At 46.8% G+C, this 7,221-nt stretch overlaps 1 long non-coding RNA gene across 1 annotated transcript; it reads right to left on the minus strand.

The window, feature by feature from the left end:
• Positions 1 to 991: 991 nt before the first annotated feature.
• Positions 992 to 7,221, minus strand: LOC118637648. The gene is made up of 4 exons (XR_004960955.1): positions 7,166 to 7,221; positions 6,913 to 7,009; positions 4,576 to 4,748; positions 992 to 2,476 (listed from the first exon to the last, which is right to left on the minus strand). It is a non-coding gene; the product is annotated as an uncharacterized LOC118637648 (long non-coding RNA).

Raw genomic sequence — 7,221 nt, forward strand, 5'->3', positions numbered from 1 at the left:
GGTCATAGTGATCACCACAAACCAGGGCCTCTGGTACAATCCTGCCTCCCTCTAGTCTTCTCTCAGGTGGTGCGTTCTCACGTAGACCTGCTAGTGCAATGCAGAGTGATCCCTGCCCTTCTCTGCTGTGGGGCAGGGGGTGCCCGGCATTGAGTGACAAGAGCTTTAGCCTTATACAGTGATCCCCCCATCTGAGGGGGATACATTCCAAGACCCCCCTGAAACCACCGAACCCTATATATACTATGTTTTCCCTATATATACATACCTACGATAAGGTTGAATTTATAAATTAGGCTCAGTAAGAGATTAACAACAATAACCAATAATAAAATAGAACAGTTATACTAACAATATACTGTAATAAAATTATGTGAATGTGGTCTCTCAAATATCGAATTAAACTGTTCACTCACCTTTTCACGTCAAGGAAGCACTTTACGGCTTTTTCTGGCGTTTCTGAATTGCCCGCATCACCACTCTTTTTTTTTTAATCCTCACCCCAGGACATTTTTGCATTTATCTTCAGATAGGGCGGGAGGGAGAGAGGGAAGAAGAGAGAGAGAGAAACATCGATGTGAGAGAGACACATTGATTGGTTGCCACTCACACGACCCCAACCCCGGATGGGGACAAAGTGAAACCGAGGTACGTGCCCTTAGCGGGAACCGAACCTGGGACTCAGGTCTGCCCGCCGATGCTCCAACCACTGAGCCAAACTGGCCAGGGCGGCATCACTACTCTTGTGCTTTGGAACCACTGCTAAGTAAAATAAGGGTTCCTTGAACACAAGCACTGCCACACAGCCGCAGGTATCTAATAGCCAAGAGGGCTGCTAAGTGGCTAATGGGCGGGAGGGGATGGAGGGTGAAGACGCTGGACAAAGGGATGATTCAGGTCCCAGGTACGTGGGAGCAAGACAACAGCGAGATTGCATCATGCTACTCAGAATAACATGCAAGTTAAACTTACTAATTGTTTATTTCTGGGATTTTCCATGTAATATTTTGGAATCGTTGTTGACTACAGAAAACTGAAACCTTGGAAAGTGAAACTGGATAAAAGAGGATTACTGTATTCTCCTCTAGGCCGGGGAACCCCTTTTGCTCCCAGGGGCTGGGGGGGTGTCTAGAACAGGTTGTTTTGTTTCCACTCAGGATCGGAGAGAATGTGTGCTCCACATACAGGCCTGCTTGGGCAGAGGGGAAGAGCCTGGCTCCACAACCTTGGCTTCGAGGTCTTGGCCAGATGAAGACAGCATGGAGCTCTTGCCTCTACTGTGCGTGGTCACACAGGTTAGTAGGTCAGTTTGTGGATGTTTGTGTCTGGAGTTCCTCGGAATTTCTATTTATGTCTTTCCTGACTTCTCCATCGCCAAGAGTCAGATCTTCTCTCAACACCTCTCTGATTCACACTGACCAGTATCTGGCAAAAGGCCTTGCTGGTGGTGCACAGTCCACGGGTGTTGACTGACTGTCTGGAGAATTGGCTCTGGGGGCTCAACCAGGTTGCGTCTCAAGCAGATCTTTAAAGAAGCTGCAATCCAATCATTTCAGTCCATCAGAGGGCCCTGTGGAAGCTGTTCACATATCACTCGAATGTCAATAAAAAGCTAACCACATATGCAAATGAGGGTGTCAGAGGTATCAGGGTGACTTGGGGTGGAAAGGGCTTCTGGTTTATCGAGGAAGGCTTCCTGGTTTGGGAGGTGGAGGGTCTGAAGCTGTAATTAAAACGGATACGGTTTGACCAAGTCAGTGGAGGGTGTGGTTTTAGGACATAACCCACCCTCTCTGATTCAGCTCCTCACTTGAGTCATTCCAGAGTTCCCCTGCCAGCCACTGGAAAACAAACGTTCCAGTGTGTGACATCTCTCAGGAAGCCAGCCGAGCTTCCTGGAAAACACCATCTGCAGAGAGCACCTCCACCCCAAAATCTTTCTTAGAAATCCTCCGTGAACGCAGCCAGGAATGAATGGAATGGAGGTTAACGATTAAACAACAACCAAGTCTTGGGTTTTGGGTGCCCTGGTTACTATCTGGTTGCTAGTCAGGCCCGCCTGATGGCATCTACTCTGTGGGTGAGGACACAGTCGCATGAGCCATGCGAGTGAAGCCCAGGGAAAGGAGGTGTCCGAGGGGCTCTGGGACATCCTGATCTCCACTCAGCTGGCAGAGTAGCCAGCTGCTCCGTGAAGCCCTCGCCGTCTCAGGACTCTTGAGAGACTCTAAACCATGGGTCTGTGATTCATTTACTGTGAACTCATCAAGTTGGGGTTTGGCCAGAATCCTTAGATGCCTTGGAAAGAGCTTTTGGCTTGGTTTTGTTTTTTTTTGTTGTTGTTGTTTTTGTCGTGCTTTTTCTTTGAAATAGGAAGTCTGTTTTACCAAGAATAAAATGAAAACCTAGATTTGAGGTTGGATTAGCGCACAAGAAGAAGTTAAGATTTGTATCCTTTGCGTTGCCCTATTTTTTGCTGAAAAATACAAAACAAATGTTAACCAACATTTAATCTTGTAAATCAGGCCCTATCATTACTCCCATTTAACAAATGAGAAAGCTAAACCCAGAACAGCTATGTGAAATGCCTGGGTCCACGTGGCTGGTAGGCTGTAGGCCTTGTGTACCTGCATAGTGCCACGGGCCCCGCATGCTTTTGAGGACTTCACAGATGTTGTCATTATTTTTAAATCAGGAGGGAAAAAAAAGAATTTTTAGGTCTAAAGAAAACGTTTTAATATATCAGATTAACCTATTTATCTTCATACGTCCATCGGCATATGAGTTTTAATCTGTTTTAGATGCAGGCACTGTGTTAGGTACCAGGCAGCATTAGAGTTTAGCAGTTAGCAGGTGCCCCGTGCCCTGGTGCAGGCTGACCACTGATGCACAGCAACCCAGATAGCACGTTACCCTCTTGCTGCAGGAGCCAGGCCTACATCCTGATATAGAGCAACCTGTGTGTGACCAAGTGCTACAGACTTTGGAATAGGTAGATCACAAGCGGCTTCATGAAGGATCTGGGATTTGAGGAGAGAGGGGGTGAAACATGGAAGGAGAGGGATGGAAAGTGGAGGAATTTTGAGGAATGAAGAATTCACTGGTGTGGGCAAAACTGAGGAAGCTGTTTTGCCCACAGAGGTTGTGATCATCAGTGCAACTCAGTTCCAAACTTACTTTTGCATTTTTAAAAATACATTTCATATCAAGAACCCTCATTTAGCCCTGGCCAGTTTGGCTCAGTGGTTAGAGTGTCGGCCCACAGACCAATGAGTCATGGGTTCAATTCCAGTCAAGGGCAAGTACCTCGGTTGCAATTAGTCCCGAGGTTGAGGTCGTGCGGGAGGCAGCCACTTGATGTGTCCCTTTCACATGGATGTTTCTCTCTCTCTCCCTCTCACTTTAACTGAACAAAAGTGGAAAAAAAGTCCTCATCTGAAGATAAAAAAACAACAAACAAACAAAAGAACCCACATTTAACTATTGAATTCCATCAGTAGGGCTTAAGGCCTAGTTGTTACTTAACCTCACAATGATTATCTTATATAATAGAAGGGAAAACACTACTTTTGTTTTTGTTCATAGTTCTCTGTAGCTATTAACTAATCTTCATTCTTTAGCTGTTAGTGTTCACCAGTAATTAGTAAATTGTCCAAAAGGTCATAAAAAATCATCTCACTTCCTTATTTTTGCATCAAAATGACATACCAAGTTTTGCAGTATGGTTTTCATGGAGCGGTCAGGTTGTTTACAAACAGCTCCTCAGAGCTAGGGCCTGGTAAGGTTGTCTTAGGAGATAAGGGGGTGGCCAGGGGCTGGAGGCTTGGGATTCTTTTTCCTGCTTTACCCTGATATATATAATATACAGATGTAGGGCTTCTATGAAATATTTATTTTTATTATTAAAAAAAAAATGTTATTGATTGGTTTTTAGAAAGAGAGAGATCGCCCTGGCCGGTTTGGCTCAGTGGTTGGAGCGTCGGCCTGCGGTACAGAGAGAGAGAGAGAGATCAATTTGTTGTTCCTCTTATATGTGCCCTGACTAAGGATTGAACCCTCAACCTTGGTACATCAGGATGACGTTCCAACCAATGAAGCAACCCAGCCACGCCTGAAATATTTCATTTTAGAAAAGGGATTCCTTCCTGCCCAGCCAATGTGGCTCAGTGGTTGAGCACTGACCCATGCACCAAGAGGTCATCAGTTCGATTCCTGGTCAGGGCACATGCCCAGGTTGTGGGCCTCATCCCCAGTAGGGGGCATGCAGGAGGTGACCAATCGATGTTCTTTCTCATTGATGTTTCTATCTCTCTCTCCCTCTCCCTTCCTCTCTTTCTAGAATCAATAAATAAAATAAAATAAGGGATTTCTTTGAAAAAATATATTTGAAAATCACTGCTATAAATACTTCAAGAAAGGTTAATAAGAACTCCAGGAACTAGTTTATTTATCTATTCTCTGCATATTCTCAGAACAACCTAAGGTGACTTACAAAAGTAAATATGACGCAGCAGGATTTTTTTAGGTAAAGAAGGAAATGGAAAGGAGAAACAGTGGTAGGAAAACAGATGTTACCATGGTAAGGTGTAGGCACTAATGCCCATGCTGAGGGGCTGGCCAGTGGGCTGGGTAGCACAGGCTGCAACGGGCAGGCATGATCCCCAGGAGGGTCACAGAGGCACAGCCATTCTCCACGTGTAGGAAGAGATAACATCCTGAGCAGGGCCCCGAGCTCCCCATGGATGCTTCTAGAAAATTAGTGAGAGTTCTTTAGAGGGATTATTTGACCTTGGACAGGCATGTCCTCCTCCCTCCTGGCCACAATCCTTATTCTCCTCTTCCCTAGAGACCCCCAGACCAGGGTGAGAGGAAGACTCTGCCTGGCCACCTGGCTGTCCTCAGTCCTCTGGCCACAGTCCCTCCCCCCAAACACACACACACACACACACACACACACACACACACACTACTCTATACATATCAGCCACTCCTCAAAAATTATCAGAGACAGCCCTGGCCAGTTTGGCTCAGCCGTTAGAGCATTGGTCCACGGAACAGAGAATCTCAGGTTCGGTTCCCACTAGGGGTACGTTCCTCGGTTGCAGTTTGTCCCTGGCCCTGGTTGGGGTTGTATGAGTGGCAACCAGTCGATGTGTTTCTCTCACTTCGATGTTTCTCTCTCTCTCTCTTCCCCCCTCTCTCCCCTCCCACTCTATCTGAAGATAAATGCAAAAATGTCCTTGGGCGAAAAAAAAAAAATTATCAGAGTGACAAAACCCAGAACTTCACACCCAAGAATCTCTTCTAAGTAAGAATGGCTAGCATTTACCTCATGTTACTCTGTGTCAGACACTATTCTAAGCACTTTCTACATGGTAACTCCAGTGAGTCTCACAACCCTATGAGGTAGGTACTATTATTATCCCCATTTGACTGATCAAGAAATGGAGGCCCAGGAAGGTTAAATAACTTGCTCAAGGTCATACAACTGCTGACAATGCTGAGATTTGAACCCCGTTTGGCTCTGTGCTTTTAACTACTCACCATGCAGCCTTTCAGTCTGCCAACACATTGCCACCAGCTGGCTGGGGACAGAAAGTTAGTGCTGCTGTCCTTTCAAGGAGACCCTACAGCCTCATTCTGGTCTGTCTTGTTTGGTGGCTGCAGGCGGCCACTGGGCATCAGAGAGCTCCAGGCAGGCCTTCCTCACGGTGAGAAATTCAGTAAGTAGGAATATGCAAACCAGCATCTTGGTTGGTCCATAGTTTTACCTTATTGACAGCAATGATTACTGTGAGGAATGCCATTTAGAGCCAGATGCTGTTCTAGGGGGAATCGAAACTGAGATAAGTCACCCCCTAGAGGACACAGCTAATTCTCCTCTGTTACCCCAGGCCGCAGCACCTCTGCTCCCTACACGGTCACCACCCTTGTGCCCTTGTGCCCCCTAAATCCATTTGCGCACAACTTCCTTCTTGAATGTTCTCAGGATCTTTCTGTGCTTCAGAAGTTCCTCAAAAGCCAGGGTTGTTGTGTTTATTAGTTCTCTTTATGTCATTCCCTCTCCCACACCAAGGGTCCCATATGAAGTTCTTCGTGGCCCTACCCCCGTTAGAGGCTCCAACTTATGGCTGTCGCAGCATTAGCAGGAGAAACGCAGAAACGAGGAAACAGCCCCAAACAGCTTCTCACCTAAACACCCCAGAAAAATACCTGCCCACTGGTGTCCCTGACCCAGCCTCATGCAAATGAGGTTCCAGAGCCATTTGTATCCACTCACACCCACTAGAACCCCTGCCCCTCCAAGCTCACCCTTGCTGTGGTGACTGAGAGAAACTAGGCAGTAATGTACCGGGCAGCCTCTAAGAGCAACCTCTTAACTTCCCTGCCAGGGCTCGGGCACACCGCCCCACCGCCACCCAACACAGGCTGGGAGAGGCATGATAACAAAGGAGCTGTTACCAGCTGTCATTGCAGGGCAACCAGAAACAACAACAAAAAAATGATTGCTCAGCTTTGCTCAGGAAAACAACCACCCAACCCCGAGTAATCCGCGGCTGCAGGGCCACAAGGAGAAGGAAACTGATGCTGGGCCTGGCTTAAAGCTTGGGGAAAGGTCATTAATCTGGGCAGGACACAGACTTTGTGGCAAGGTAGTGGTGCGAACAAAGTTTGCTTTTGTAGATCTGGGAGGAAACGAATTCCTAAGCAAACAAATTTGATTATCTGTTCATTTAGTCAATGCGTATATGAAAACACACGAAATGAGGACTAGGGAGAAAAGAAAACAAAACAAATGATGGCCCTTGTCAAGAAAACGGGGTAAGATGAGTTGTAGCACCCTAATGTATGAGAGAAAACCGAGCATTTTCCAGCTATTTTGCGGCCCTCGTGCCCAGCAGGGAAACAGACCTGTGAGTCTCAACTCCTGCTTGGTTCTGTGGCTTGGAGCAGATCCGGGGGGCTCTCCTTTTTAACCCCGTTACTCTACGCAGTGATAATTCACATCCTGGAAAGAAATAAAAGCCCCTGTGCTTCACAATCCTTAAATCATTTCCTTTAAAAAATCCAGACTGCCCTCTCTGCCTCAATTTTTCTGAGTTGATGAGATGACCCCAAGGAATAACTTTTTAAAAATCACTTTGGCTCCAAAATGTACTAAGACCTTGCCGCTGGAAACCTGGCCCCCGGAGCGGCAGCGCAGGCGTCACGGGGGGTGGG

This window comes from Molossus molossus, unplaced genomic scaffold, assembly GCF_014108415.1.
Source record: "Molossus molossus isolate mMolMol1 unplaced genomic scaffold, mMolMol1.p scaffold_m16_p_20, whole genome shotgun sequence".
Classification (NCBI taxonomy): Eukaryota; Metazoa; Chordata; class Mammalia; order Chiroptera; family Molossidae; genus Molossus; species Molossus molossus.